Below are 13,717 nucleotides of genomic sequence, written 5' to 3'. Positions count from 1 at the left end.
GATAATCGATTAATCTGTCGATTATTTTTACGATTAATCGATTAATCGGTCTATGTACTTATATTTTAGTTTTTTCCATTTTTTCCCCAAGTAAATTATTAATAAAGGGTCTTTATCATTCAGCATAGATTTTTAAGAGATTTTAACCATTTTGCATTGTCATATCCTCATCAAAAATATACCTGGAGTTGTTTTATTATGTTAGTAATCGTTTGTCGAACTCTTCTGCAATCAAAACACTGACCCATACTCTAGCAAAATTCACAAGGAGATTTCAAATATTGTTTTCACCATGGCAGTCCTTAGAGCTCCTAAAGTAGTTTAACATCCCAAACAAAGCTTAAGGAATCTTTGAGAACATATTTTCACGAAGTATAAGGATAAAACTAGGGATGCACCGAAATGAAAATTCTTGGCCGAAACCGAAAACCGAAAAAGAGAAATCCAAGGCCGAAAACCGAAACCGAAACACCGAAAGAAATTATGTGAATTATTAGTAACATTGCATTTATTGCTATGACCGTGTACTAACTTTACTAAAATTAAGACATTGCAATTGCATAAATTAATATTAAAGTTTCAAAGATAATTACAATTACATAACTTATTTAAAAAAAAAAAAAAACATAAAAATACATAATTACAAATGATGCAAATATTTATTAAGCACATTGCAACAATCATTGCAACAAGCACAGTATAAAATAAAATTCAAACTAAAAATGTATCCCACTCATGTGTATATTTAATAATAATGTACAGGCCTACTGGCCAGCAGAAAGGTTTTAAAATGAACAGTTCTCTCATAAAAACAAAGTGCATTTAGGTGAAGTGCATTTGAAATTTTTCTCTGTAGGACTAAAAAGTGCATTACTTCTCCAGTTGGCAAGACTGTTATCACTTCTGGGGATGGAGACTTCAGACAGATAACCATCTAGCTGTTGAGCAGTTGAGCTTGTCATCTGCCTGACATTTGAGAAATATTTGAGAGAGTGTATTTAAATAGGGCCAGGGCATAAGTAAACATTTTTATCAAATTAAAGCAGAAATCTAGCATAAATACGGCTACAATTTGATATTATGTATGTATGTTTGTGTGTGTGTGTGTGTGTGTGTGTGTGTGTGTGTGTGTATATATAGTAGCCTAAGAACAAAATAGCCAACGTATTATTATTTGAGGCACTTTCTTGCAGAATTCCACTGAACATATCAGACAGCGATGGTGCATGCCACTCATCTGGTGCAGAGACCAGTCTTTTTTTCTGCGCTCTGATCTGTCTCCTGCACTTGGCGCTTCTCCGTCTCCACGCGGGTTCTCCGCATCCAGCGCGGCCTGGATCATTTCTCGCGCGCTGCCTTATTTCCGCATCCAAGTAACGTTAATGGTCTTTATAACGCGGATCAAGCACATTCGCGATGAAGTGCAGAGGATCCGAAAAGATCTCAGTGAGACGTGTGCTAACAGACTCTATAAGACTGTACTTTTCTTTGTTTTTACTTCGTGGTCCGTCTTAATCTCTTTAGGAGACGCTTTACTGCTGCGAATAAAGGAATACGAAGAGAGAGAATGTTCTCACTGGTGTTAAGTGAATGTCGCGGGGAGCTCGTGGTCTGGGCTATGCAGGTGCAGGTCGCGGTTTCTGTTTGCGTCATCACAACATTTCGGCCGTGTTGTTTCGGTGATAAAAGTCTATCGGCCGAAAACCAAAAAGGCCATTTTCGGCCGAAAATTTTCGGTGGCCGAAATTTCGGTGCATCCCTAGATAAAACAGAATAAAATTGCAGTGAATTGTATTTTATTATTTACTGGGAAAAAGCTTTATAGCTTATGCTGTGAAATTGTAAACAATCCTTCGAAAAAAAGTGCCAATGGCATGAATCCTGAATGGAACTCACAATTTAAAGTAAAATCCATCAGAAGGTTGTCCAGAAAAAAAAATTGGGACACACACAAAAAACCTGCTGTGTGAAAAAGAGCAGTGAATACTTAGAAAAGAAGTGCATTTTAAATATACTCAAACATTTACCTCTCTCATTCAGTCATAATTAGGCTGCAAGTCTGAATTATGAACAGGTAAACGACAAACTGATCACATAACATGTTTGTAAAGCTTTAAATGTTAACTGTTAAAAAGCAATGTTATCAGCTTTTACGACTAAACTTTTGCAAACAACCTTGTACTGGAGAATCTGCACAAATAAAATTCTTAGGGGCTGTTCACATATCGCACCTAAAAACGCGTGGAAAACGCTAGTCGCGCCGCTTTCTCCTTCTTTCCAAAGCGCTCGGGCAGAAGCGCCCCTGAGGCGTCTGTCTTTGCTAATCAACCATGACGTGCCCTCTCCATGAAGACCCGGAAATTTCAGCAAAGGATAAATGGATGCGGTGTGGACGCGCCTGGAAAAACGGGCGCATCGCACCGCGTCGCTTCCATTATGAGAGTACATACTGCGCGCCTACATAGGAAATAACGAACTTGAGCACGCAAAAGACACGATATGTGAACGGCCCCTTAAACAGTTCAGTAGTGCAGAGTTTACAGGTTACTCTTCATTTTGAAGGCTCAAAGTAAAGTACTCCCACTTCCCGCTGAATGCTGCAGAGACGCTGTTCGGGAAGCACGTGACATAAAACGAGGCCAGCTATTGGCTATTCGCTACTTCACCTGCTGTACTGGCTGAGTAAAACCTCCGGTGGCTCATTACTGCCACACTTTGGTCACTGCAGATTTGAAATATGCACGAAATGAGCCGCTTATGGCAAATAAAATTTATTAAGCGACGAATCGATTACTAAATTAGTTGACAACTATTTTAATAATCGATTTTAATCGATTAAATCGATTCGTTGTTTCAGCTCTAGTGCGATGTGACCATTTTTGATTGTGGGTGATAAAAATGTCTCCACGATCCGCTTTTGAAGAAATATAGTATCGTACTACAGCACAAATTCATTTACAGTTGTGATGCCTCCGTCTCAATCTCAATATACTGTAGGCTACAACACAACATACATTCACATCAGTGTTAATTCAGCAGTAGAGTTACTTACTGGACACTGCACTTATTCGCAATCACAAAAGTACATTATTTGCACATGCTTTAAAGCCTTGACGGTTAAACGTTTAATTCCCACACTGTTCTGGCATGTGCTTTTTCTAAGTGCCTACACCAGAAGTGCACACAATAAAAAAAAATTGTCAAACAGCACTTGATTACTGAACCAAGTTATCTTTTACACTAATAGTGTAAAAACACGCAAGGCTTCCATAAATACTCAATCACTGTCGACCAGCAGCTGTTTGGCTTTCAACGTTCTTCAAAATAGCATTTATGTTCAGCAGAAGAAAGAAACTCAGTCATATTTAAAACAAATTTTGAGTAAGTAAATAATGGTATAAAAAAATGACATATGACGACAATTTTTATTTTGGGGTGATCTATTCCTTTAATTGGTAATAAAAAAAAAAACAATCACTCTACTCTTAACTGAAAAAACTAATACAATTGCTTTGATAGGAAACAATCTATAGCGTTTTGTTTTAATATTTGTTCATTCAATTACTTGAATGCTTCTGCTAAATGCACCTCTAGTACTTTAAGATAAATCACTGTTGTTTTATTTGTATTGTGTGTGCACTTGTGTATCTTTCTTATTTTTAATAAAGATAAAATAATGACAAAGCTTTTTATCATAGCCCACTTTGGCCTAAATATCTGCCATAACTTTTTATATATTGTGTCCTTGAAAGGCTTTGTCTTTATAATACTGAAATAAGCTGTAATACTTAGACAACTTGTAAAATAATGAAAAAAAAAAAACATGACAAAGAATGGTGACAAAAGCATGAATCATGATATTTTTAAAAAGATATTGAGATTATATTTTGCCATATCGCCCACACCTACATGTATATTAAAGAAATAATATCAAATGTACAAAAGTTTGGGCTCAGTAAGCTTTTTAAAAACAAACATACTGAAAGAATCCTAAGAAATGTGTTAATGTCACATTGTTCCTTATTCAATGTATTCCAAAAAAAAAAAAACAACAACACATGGTGTCATTGTGAAATTAAAACTGACCCATGTTGTATGAGATGCTATGTGTGACACTGAAAGTAATGGAAAACAACTATTTCTACTGAAAATAATGACAAATACTCCATGAAAAATTGAGTACGAAAAATTAACGGCCATTCAACTGCCACCTAGTAGGTGACGCAGAGTCATTTGAACCCTGACTTGATTATCCTCAGTGCTGCCAAAATTTTATTTTCAATCCTTCTAATTAATAAATTATTAAAACAATCTGTAATTCAGAGATCTTGTTCTTTGGCCAGTAGTGACTGTATCTGCCCAACAGCTGCCTGACACATTAATACAAGATCCAGTTGTTTACGGATCTGACTCTGGGGAGAAGAAAAAAAAAAAAGGCCAAATTGTAAAAAGCTGGTTGTTTATGTACTGCCACATCAATAAACTGCTTGCTTGTTTATGAGAGGGGCTCCATACATAGATCGGCCCTTAAAGCAGTAAATGAGCACCATCATTTGTGCTGTTGCTTCTAGAAGGTTCTGGAGCGGTTAATTTGACCACCCTGTAATAAGTGATAAAAACAAAAAGGACTTTAGCAATTATCTCTTTACTGCCAAACAATGTTCCACAAGACGTCATCTGATTGATGGATAGTGGGGAAGTTGAAGTGGTGGTTCCATGATGTAACAATTGTGATTAGGGCTGGGTATCCATTCAGATGACCCGATTCGATCCAATTTTGATTCTCAAGCTCTCGATCCAATTCGATTCTTGATTTATTTTTATTTTTTTTATTACATTGAGTGAATATTGTCTTAATACAAATCCTATTGATATTTCAAAAAAAAAAAATTAACAGTAAACATAAGTTTACAAATAGTTTATTTATTTATTTTTTTAATAGGGTCCTTTTTTAAACTATAATAGGGCCCTATTAAAGGTTTTACATTTTTTTTCTTCTGGTAACCAGAAAGGCATAAAACACAAATTTATCCTAATCAAATGAAAATGAAACCCTTTTATTTTTTGGCAAACAAAGTGCTGCACAACAGAGGTTTACAGTTAAAATTAAAATAGAAAACAAATGTGATTATACCTTTAAAAATAAAGATTTATTAATATTAGGGATGTAAACGATTAATAGATTCTCGGTTAATTGTCGATTAGAGATGTATTCGATTAAGGCTGTCGATGGTCGGTTAACTGATTTAATTTGAGGCTGCGAGTGACGGTGACTGTATATAAATGCATCATTAATTCATGGTGTACCAATTAAGCTATTAATGTGATTTAAACTATTGCGAATCATGCGTAATGCTTTGTTCTTGTTTCTCATCAACAGTATCTCCACCAGAAGCGCTGAATGAAAGACAGGCTTTCTGTTGTAACATCGCGCAAGGTAAATAAGGGTGACATTTAGTGGAGAAGAGTCACGTTAAGATTCACTTTAATCAGATCTTTTTTTAAATGTGTGCCGAAAGAAATACCAGAAAAGATTTGTGAATTTTGACAATCAAGATCAAATCGACGTCATTAAAAAAATAATAATAATTTGCCCAGCCCTAATTGTGAGGAGTCATATTAACAAACCACCAAGCGTGACATCATATTCATCAGACGTGATCCACACCAGCACAAAGACACAGACAAACCCTCGGGAAAGGGTATGTGACCTGAGCCAGACATGATGGCTCGCATATTTCATTACAGAACAAAAACAGGCCTAAGATGCAACACATTGGGCGGTTTAATTCAGTCACTGTGCCACACATACATTACAGAGGCACACAAACACACACCCTTCACAGAGGAGTCTTTTCATTATGGGCCAAGCACTGTGGGCGCTGCCAGGTACAGATGATAGTGAGCCATACAGTCAGAAAGAGTGAAAGAAACCTACGCTGTAGGTATACCGCTACATTATCCCCCCAAAAAACTTTGGACTTTAATTATAGCCACAATTATGGGGTGTACATACTTTCAGATGGTAACAAACTTTTCATTCTTAAAGAATATTTAGATCATGGAAATTAAGTATCAAAATACTACACCACGTTATGTACGAGAAGCTGCAAAAGACACCGGTGCAAGTGGAATGCAAAAATCATGGTGACGTTAATTTTTATGTAAATATAATCGCCAATATATTGCATCACCAAAAATGAGGTCATTTGCATATGTTGTGCGATAAGTCGATATATTGATTATTGGGACAGGCCTAAGTTAAATTCAACAGAAAATGTCAATGCAGGGTTGAAAATGTGTCAAGTGATTTCATGTGGTCTTTAAAAATATAGTTCAAAAGGCAGCACAGCCTCAATTGAACACTTCCACCTCACAAAATCAATTTTTCAGTGCAGTAGTCTTTTCTACTAAGTGCAGGGTTTAGTACTACCACACTTTCAACTGCAACATAAAAACTGCAGCTCTGAAAGGTCGTGGAAATGAGCACAGAATGAGCACCAGGCAGCCAGAGCATGGTTGACATCTGACATTGGAAAGGAGGAGGAAAAAAAAAAGAAACCTGGACATGGTTTCCATGGAGATACTCTGCCATCACCCATAAGACACAAGAGATGGTGGGATGCTGTATCCCGCAGTCCAAAGGGCAACAGGGCGGATGGAAAAAGCTGCCGGCAGTTTCCAAGCAGCACCGATGTTTAAAAGGATGCCGTTACATAGTCATCTGAGAGCTGATTTACCATTTCTACACTAATGGTTAAGATGCATACTCAAGCAGAGAGAACCGGTGCTTGAGCAGTGGGTAAGAGCAAATTAAATCATTTAGCAATTAGCTTTGGGATGGAAGTTACGATTGATGAAGGAGAAATATGGTCACGCAATGGAGTGAAATAGACGACAGAAAAACTGCAGAAACTAGGCAGAACAGGCATTTTAGCTTTTTACTAACCCCCATGTCATTCCCTCTGTGTGACGCTAAAGAATTCCTTAAATAACTGATAGTAATTGAGGTCCAGGGTCATCAAAATTAAAAAATAAATAAATACATGAAGGCAGTCCATACGACTTGTGCACTTTATTCAAAGATTTCTAAAGTCATATGATAGTTTGGCCCGAGGAACAGGCAAAACATTTGGTCATTGTTTACTAAACATCTTGACATCGGAGTCACTTTTTTTTAGTTATAATTTCTCAAATTATATGCATTTCTTTTTTTATGATGATAATGATAATACAGTTCTTAAATCCAGAATAATGTACAGATTGGACTAAACTGGTTCTCGAATTTAACTTACTCCAATCACAGCAATTAACAGTCGCTGTAAAGAAGGTATTTAGTCGTAAACATTGTGGTCTGTTCATCACACAAAGCCATCATAGCTTTAAAGACATTAGCCTCTGCATTTAATCAAGCAGGTTTATACTGTACTCACATCAATAAAGGACACCAGTAGCTGAAGAGAGCTGCCTCACAGCTGGGTCTGCCCTTTAAAAATCAGTCAGTCTCACAACCATTCAAGACTTCCTGGGTCCTATAGTGAATGTATGTGGACCAACGACACACTCATCCTGCAGTTAGGGGTGTGCGACATGACTGTCTGTCTGTCTGTCTCATTGTCTGTGTTTGGCTCTTTGAGAGTTTGTTGTTCTCTCGTACTGTGTGTGTGTGTGTGTGTGTACCGGAAACCACAGTGCCACAATTTAAGATCTCACATCTTCCGTAAAATGGTTGGTGACAACTTCCACTTTTGTGATTTGGTAAAATGGGATTTGAGTTTGTAAATCCATAGAATATGGTTCAGTAGAACAGAAAAGTATATCAAAACCAGAATTAAAATGTTGCTTTTAGTCCATTTTTTTTATGCTTTGAGGTTAGCTATAAAATTGTCTTTTTCATCAAAACTGAAAAAAAATATTGATATTCACCTTGTGTCCAATAAAACACTCTTTAAAATGAGAACGCCACCTCTCTCTAGTACCATCAGCTTCTGACTAGCAATAGCAAAAAGCAAAATCACATTCATGCTATTGGCCTGGATATATTGATTAATAGGTCAGTATGATTCTATCGACCATGCATGTACAAACAGAAATACTTAAGACATTTGTACATTCACACACACACATATACCATGCAGACACAGAACAGGTGCAGGCACTGTGGATGGGATGCAGAGACAGGATATTTCCTGGCAGTGCTTGTATTTCAAGTGGCAACGGTTGGATTTTAATGTGTGAAGGAGAGGGAGCAGATGGAGAGAAGGAAAAAAGAAAATAAAAAGCAACAGAATGCAGGAGAGGTAGCACAAAAGCTTTCACTGAAGGTGTCGAGAAAAAGAAAGCAGGCAGAACAAGAGAGATAATCAAAAAGCGCCACGAAGGCAGATCCATTAAAAACTGCTTCTGTGATGCAAATCAACCGTAAGTGCAATTCTGTTCCTCATCATAACGGATTGATTCTCATGAAACTGAGCACATCAAGTTGTTAGGTCTGTTTAATGGACATACTGATATCAGACAGGGTTGAGTGCACGCTGTGAGAATGCAGATGTTCACCTGAAATAAAATGCCATTATAATAACTGTTACAATATTTTTTTTAAAGGCCCCAGACCTGGATCAAAACCCGTTCTTGTGTCCCAAAACAAACTAGCATACCTGTGCCACCATTTGGTCAAGACATCATTCGGCCACTGAAACATGATCATTTGGACATTACAACATGCATAGGAACTCAAGTGTGTAAATGGAGCTCTCATGAGTTAACTGAACTGAAAAAGGGGAAAAACTAAAGATGAAACCAGACAAACATCCTATGCGGATTTGTATGTTCTGATGTTCGTGGAGGTTTATTTTTGGCCACACAATTAAAGTCAACGGGGGGGGGGGGGGGGGGGGGAGGTGGCAATACTGTTAAGAATTGAAGAGTTCTTCAATTTTTGTGTTTCAGTTGTGCTTCACAGATTTAAAAAAATCCATAAAGGTTTGGACAGACATGAGTGTGAGTAAATGAAAACAGATCACAGATCTGGTTTTGATGGTCCTGGCAAATATTCCAGTGCTTTACTTAAAGTTTTGCAAGCAGTGTTTTATTGAATTTCACTTAATGACAAGATCAGATATTTCTCCTCAAGTCTATTAAACCATCATCTGTGAAGAATGAAATCAGTGCTAAACCGTTTTACTCAATTCACACAGGACCTGCGGCCAGTGGGTCTGGGGTATTAATCTGTAAAAACTGTAATCCTGACTGAATAAAGAGACGACTTTGACTCAACAACTCTATTCATAATGGCCTTGCTTGTTATTTCATCCAGCAAAGACAGGACACAAAACTTGTAACGAAAGAGAAAATACCAGAACAAAAACATCTAAAATGTCACTAATTTGACTTCGTAAGACAAGACAAACAAGAAGAGAAAAAAAAAAAAAAAACAATGCATGTAATTATGGCCAACAATGAAATGTGATTAGAAAGTGGGCAAAAACGTGCACACACACACACACACACATACGTGCACACACACACAAAAACTTGACAAGCCGGTTATGTGGCCTAAAACGTTGACCGGTAAAACCAGAAACCACCCAGATGGGGAGCCCTTGATAACTTTGAAAGAAAAGGTGCTTTTCAAAATGATTTGAATGCATTAGAAGAATAAACAGTGTTATGGTATCTAGTGAAGAGTATTTCTGATTTGTTTAAGGCATTTGTATAGGCCTACATTTCAAAAGGTGGCAAAGTCCAGACAGAGCAGTTTTTTTCCTTTGTCGCACGCCCCAGGAAAGAAAGGAGAACAGTGATAAACACTTTACTATGATTGCTTTCACTAAAAAAAGTCCATATCCAAAGGACCAACAGTTAATTGACATTCTTTCTTAAACCATCATCATCCCTATTCAAAACAAGATGCAAACAACATGAAATACAAGAGACAGAAACATCGATTAATGGTTACTGTAGAAGCAATCAAGAAATGCCTCCTGGGGCATTTAGTGATGAGTTCCATAATAACTTGTTTCATTTAATTTTATTCTATCAACTAAAAAAAAAAACATATATTTTTTGAGAAAGTAATTCCAAACCTGTATGACCTTTTTTCGTGGCACACAAAAGAGAAAGGCTGTGGAATATTCTGGCAGTTTTTTTTTTTTTTTTTAAATACATTTAAAGTGAACAACAACTGGAAATGCCAAAGAACAAAATGAGAATAAAAAAGTAAGCGAACAGTTTAATTTGAATCTATTACAAAACATTCACTAATATTATAAAAAAAAAAAAAAAACATTTTAACATCCAGCCGATCTTTTGGTGCGTTTATGTCCAGTCAGTAAAATACATTTTTCAGCGCACTAATTAAGTCTGAATGATTCATTCAAATCAAATTCAATTAACTGACTCAATTTGATTGCAACTGTTAACAGCCCACTAGAGAGAAGATTTATCTTTGGGTAAAAGACTATTCTTGAGGAGCGTAGACAGCAGAAGTCTGCATGACAGGTACAAAAATCAGATGTTTAACCAGTTCAATGAGTCCCTTTCATTTAAAACTGGTTCTAGCTAACAGGATTATAGCACAGGAACAATGAATGCCGCAAGCTGGTGAGTGCAAGTACATGAAAGCTAACTGCTAGCTCATGGTACCAGAAGGACACTAGCAAGACTGAGGCAAACTGGGTTAATCATTAGCAGCAAATGAGCACTCTTAATCTGTCTGAGGTAGGGCTGGGACAACGCGTCGAGGTCATCGATGGCGTCGAGGTCATCGATGACGTCGACGCAAAAAATACGTCGATGCAAAATATGTGCATCGATTCGTTGACCCGTTTTTATTTCTCTAAAAAAACGTTTGCAAAACGTTTACCTTATGTGCACTGAATATACGCGATGGCCGGATCAACATTCTGTCCAACGTTATAGAACCAATCCAGGTGTTTTTCTGCATTGATCTTTTTTTGGCGGCTGTCAAAGACTTATTTGATCGGTGAGTGATGTAGAATAAAATGACTTCTGTGCCTGACAGGGCGCGTACGAGAGAGCGAGCCCCGGCTGCGCGCGCACTCAGTCTTCAAACAACACGAGTGCTTCTTGATCTCTCTCTCCCTCATGCATATTAATCAAAATCATTAAACACGATAGAAAAAGTGCGAAACACCAAAGTTTCATGCGCGCTCGCGCACTCAGTCTTCACACTACACGAACGCTGTCTCTCTCTCTCTCTCTCTCTCTCTCTCTCTCTCTCTCTCTCTCCCTCGTGCATATTAACCAAAATCATTAGACACGATAGAAAAAGGGCGGAATGCCAAAGTTTCAGGTGGAGCATTCAGAGATTTTTTTTTTTTTTCTCCATGACAGGCTGCTGGCTCCCACTGTTATTTTTTTATTTTTATATTTTGGAAAAGCACTCTCTGTATTAGCTTAAAGCCCTCAAGTTTACATTGTTTACTGTATTCTTTCAATTGCTATATACAAGTATTTTGGGTGACCTTTTTTATTGAATGCTAGACATCAAGTTGTTGTTATTTTCATCTGAAAGAATAACTTTTTCAGTAAGCTAGGCCCTATGTGTTCAGTTAACTTGTTTCAGTAAGCTATGTGTTTTCAAGGCTTCAAGGTTTTATTGAATGCTATCTCTATACAAATGCAAAGTAATGCATTCTTAGTCTTTTATTTTGTAATTTTAAGAGCAATAAACATATATTGCAGTGTTAAGGAATTCATGTTTCTTTCACTCCGATATGTAAATCAACATGTATAAATTGTTAGTAGTCAATTAATGGGGAGATAATCGAAATCGAATCGGTCTGAAGAAATTAATCGTTAGATTAATCGATGCATCGAAAAAATAATCGCTAGATTAATCGTTTAAAAAAATAATCGTTTATTCCAGCCCTAGTCTGAGGATATGAAAACAATACAAAAAACATTTACAAAACAGCAACATCTCAATAACAACATAACTGAATCATATACAGCAATACATCCTCCTTTCATAGGGACTTTTCAGGAAACCAGCTCTGTTTACCACCTATGAACCAAGCCAGCACAAACTAATCACTGGGTAATGCAGACTGCACTCAAGTGACCTGTCGGCTCATCAAGATACTAGCATTAATGGCTGATTAAGCAGCAAGACAAATCAACTACCTATTAACAGAAAGGCCTTTCATGCAATTACAACATGCACTCATGTGGTCCTCAAGCCCACAACGGAAGCGGTTGCATTTCCAGCAAAGTCGTTGCGGCTGCTGCTCTCGTTCAGTTTCAGCCTCTGGATCTGATTCTGGATCATAAATATACGGCTGAATCTGACTGTTAGCCATGGTTTGTTTGGGATGATGGTTTTTTCCTCACGGTAATGTCACAGCTTCCAAATGCTCTCAACGCAAAAGCCTACTGGCGCTCGTGATTCTTTAGCTCCGCCCACACGTTACGCCTCCAGTCGGTCGTGTTTTTCCGGGAAAAATCGGTACAGACTATCTTTCTCTTATGAATATAATAAAACTAAAGACTTTTTGGAGTTATGAAGGATGCAGTACTACTCTGTAGGTACTCAAGATTAACAGGATATTGAGTGAAAACCAACATTTCACCCCCCCTTTAGTCGAAAATATACACTTTCAAACATATGATGAACTAACATTAAATATAAAAATACTGTATATAAAACAGCTAGTTCATATATAGTCAGATGCAACTGTCATATGTGTTTATCACTAGCTTTATTTTACTCAATTGATAAACCTCATTCTAAAAGCCCATAGGAAAATTTCAGTGGATCCCACAGCAAATTACTCTTCCGGATTCTGAAGTCATAGTTCCCCCACTTTATTGAGACACTACCCAACTACAATGATGCAGCAAAAAAAAAATTGTAGCGAAGGAGTTTTTTTTTAAATGTACACCAAGTAAAGCAAAATTATGCAAAAGTGGAATTTATCACAGGTATACATCATCTCGTGCAAAGCTTTTAGCCATTATCTAAAATCTAGATCTTTCCTGAAAAAAATTGTCCAAAAAAAACAACCTAATAAATATGAAACACAATGAAAGGATGTTGTATTCTTACCCGGAGGTTAGGGTGGGTGAAAACAGGCCCAATAACTGAGTGTCAAAGTGTGCGTATGGATTTAAGGAAGTGACTCACTGTCTCTCAAGAAAAATCCTTTGACATTTGAGTGTATTAAACAAGGCACAGCCCTTGGGAAGGGAACGACTTGCTTAGTGTGTGTTAGAGAGAGTGCGGCTGTTTGTCCTTGTCTTACCAGGATGGCAAAGATATACAAGAGATGAACAAATACCTTCCTTGGTAACAAAAGCAATCACCTTAACCTCAAACTTAAGAGAACAAATCAACACTTACAAATGAACAGAGACAAACAACAGCCACTCACTGATAATTTACAATCATTCAATATCATTTGCACATCACGGATAAATACTATGCAAGAATGCAATGGTTTCATAAAAACAGCTAGACCCAGCCTGCATCAGCACTTATCCTACATCAGAAACTCCAAACATTCACCACAGAACTTAACAGAATCATTCAAAATACTTCTCTTAAGTTGACCATTGGATAGAACAATGTGAAACACATCAGTATTTACACTGTCAAAGTCATTAACGATACACCAATCTTGATTTTTCATCACAGATTAAGATTTTTTTTTTTTTTTTTTTTACAAGAAAATCCAAACAAAGATGCTACATACTG

At 37.1% G+C, this 13,717-nt stretch overlaps 1 protein-coding gene across 4 annotated transcripts in view; it reads right to left on the bottom strand.

The window, feature by feature from the left end:
* Nucleotides 1-13,717, bottom strand: part of LOC113048119 (KAT8 regulatory NSL complex subunit 1-like) — a 51,009-nt gene that overhangs the window by 24,131 nt on the left and 13,161 nt on the right. The window lies entirely within an intron of this gene.

Source organism: Carassius auratus, chromosome 3 (genome assembly GCF_003368295.1).
Source record: "Carassius auratus strain Wakin chromosome 3, ASM336829v1, whole genome shotgun sequence".
Taxonomy (NCBI): domain Eukaryota; kingdom Metazoa; phylum Chordata; class Actinopteri; order Cypriniformes; family Cyprinidae; genus Carassius; species Carassius auratus.
Note: the sequence above shows the minus strand (reverse complement) of the source record. Positions and strands in the feature narration are given on the sequence as shown.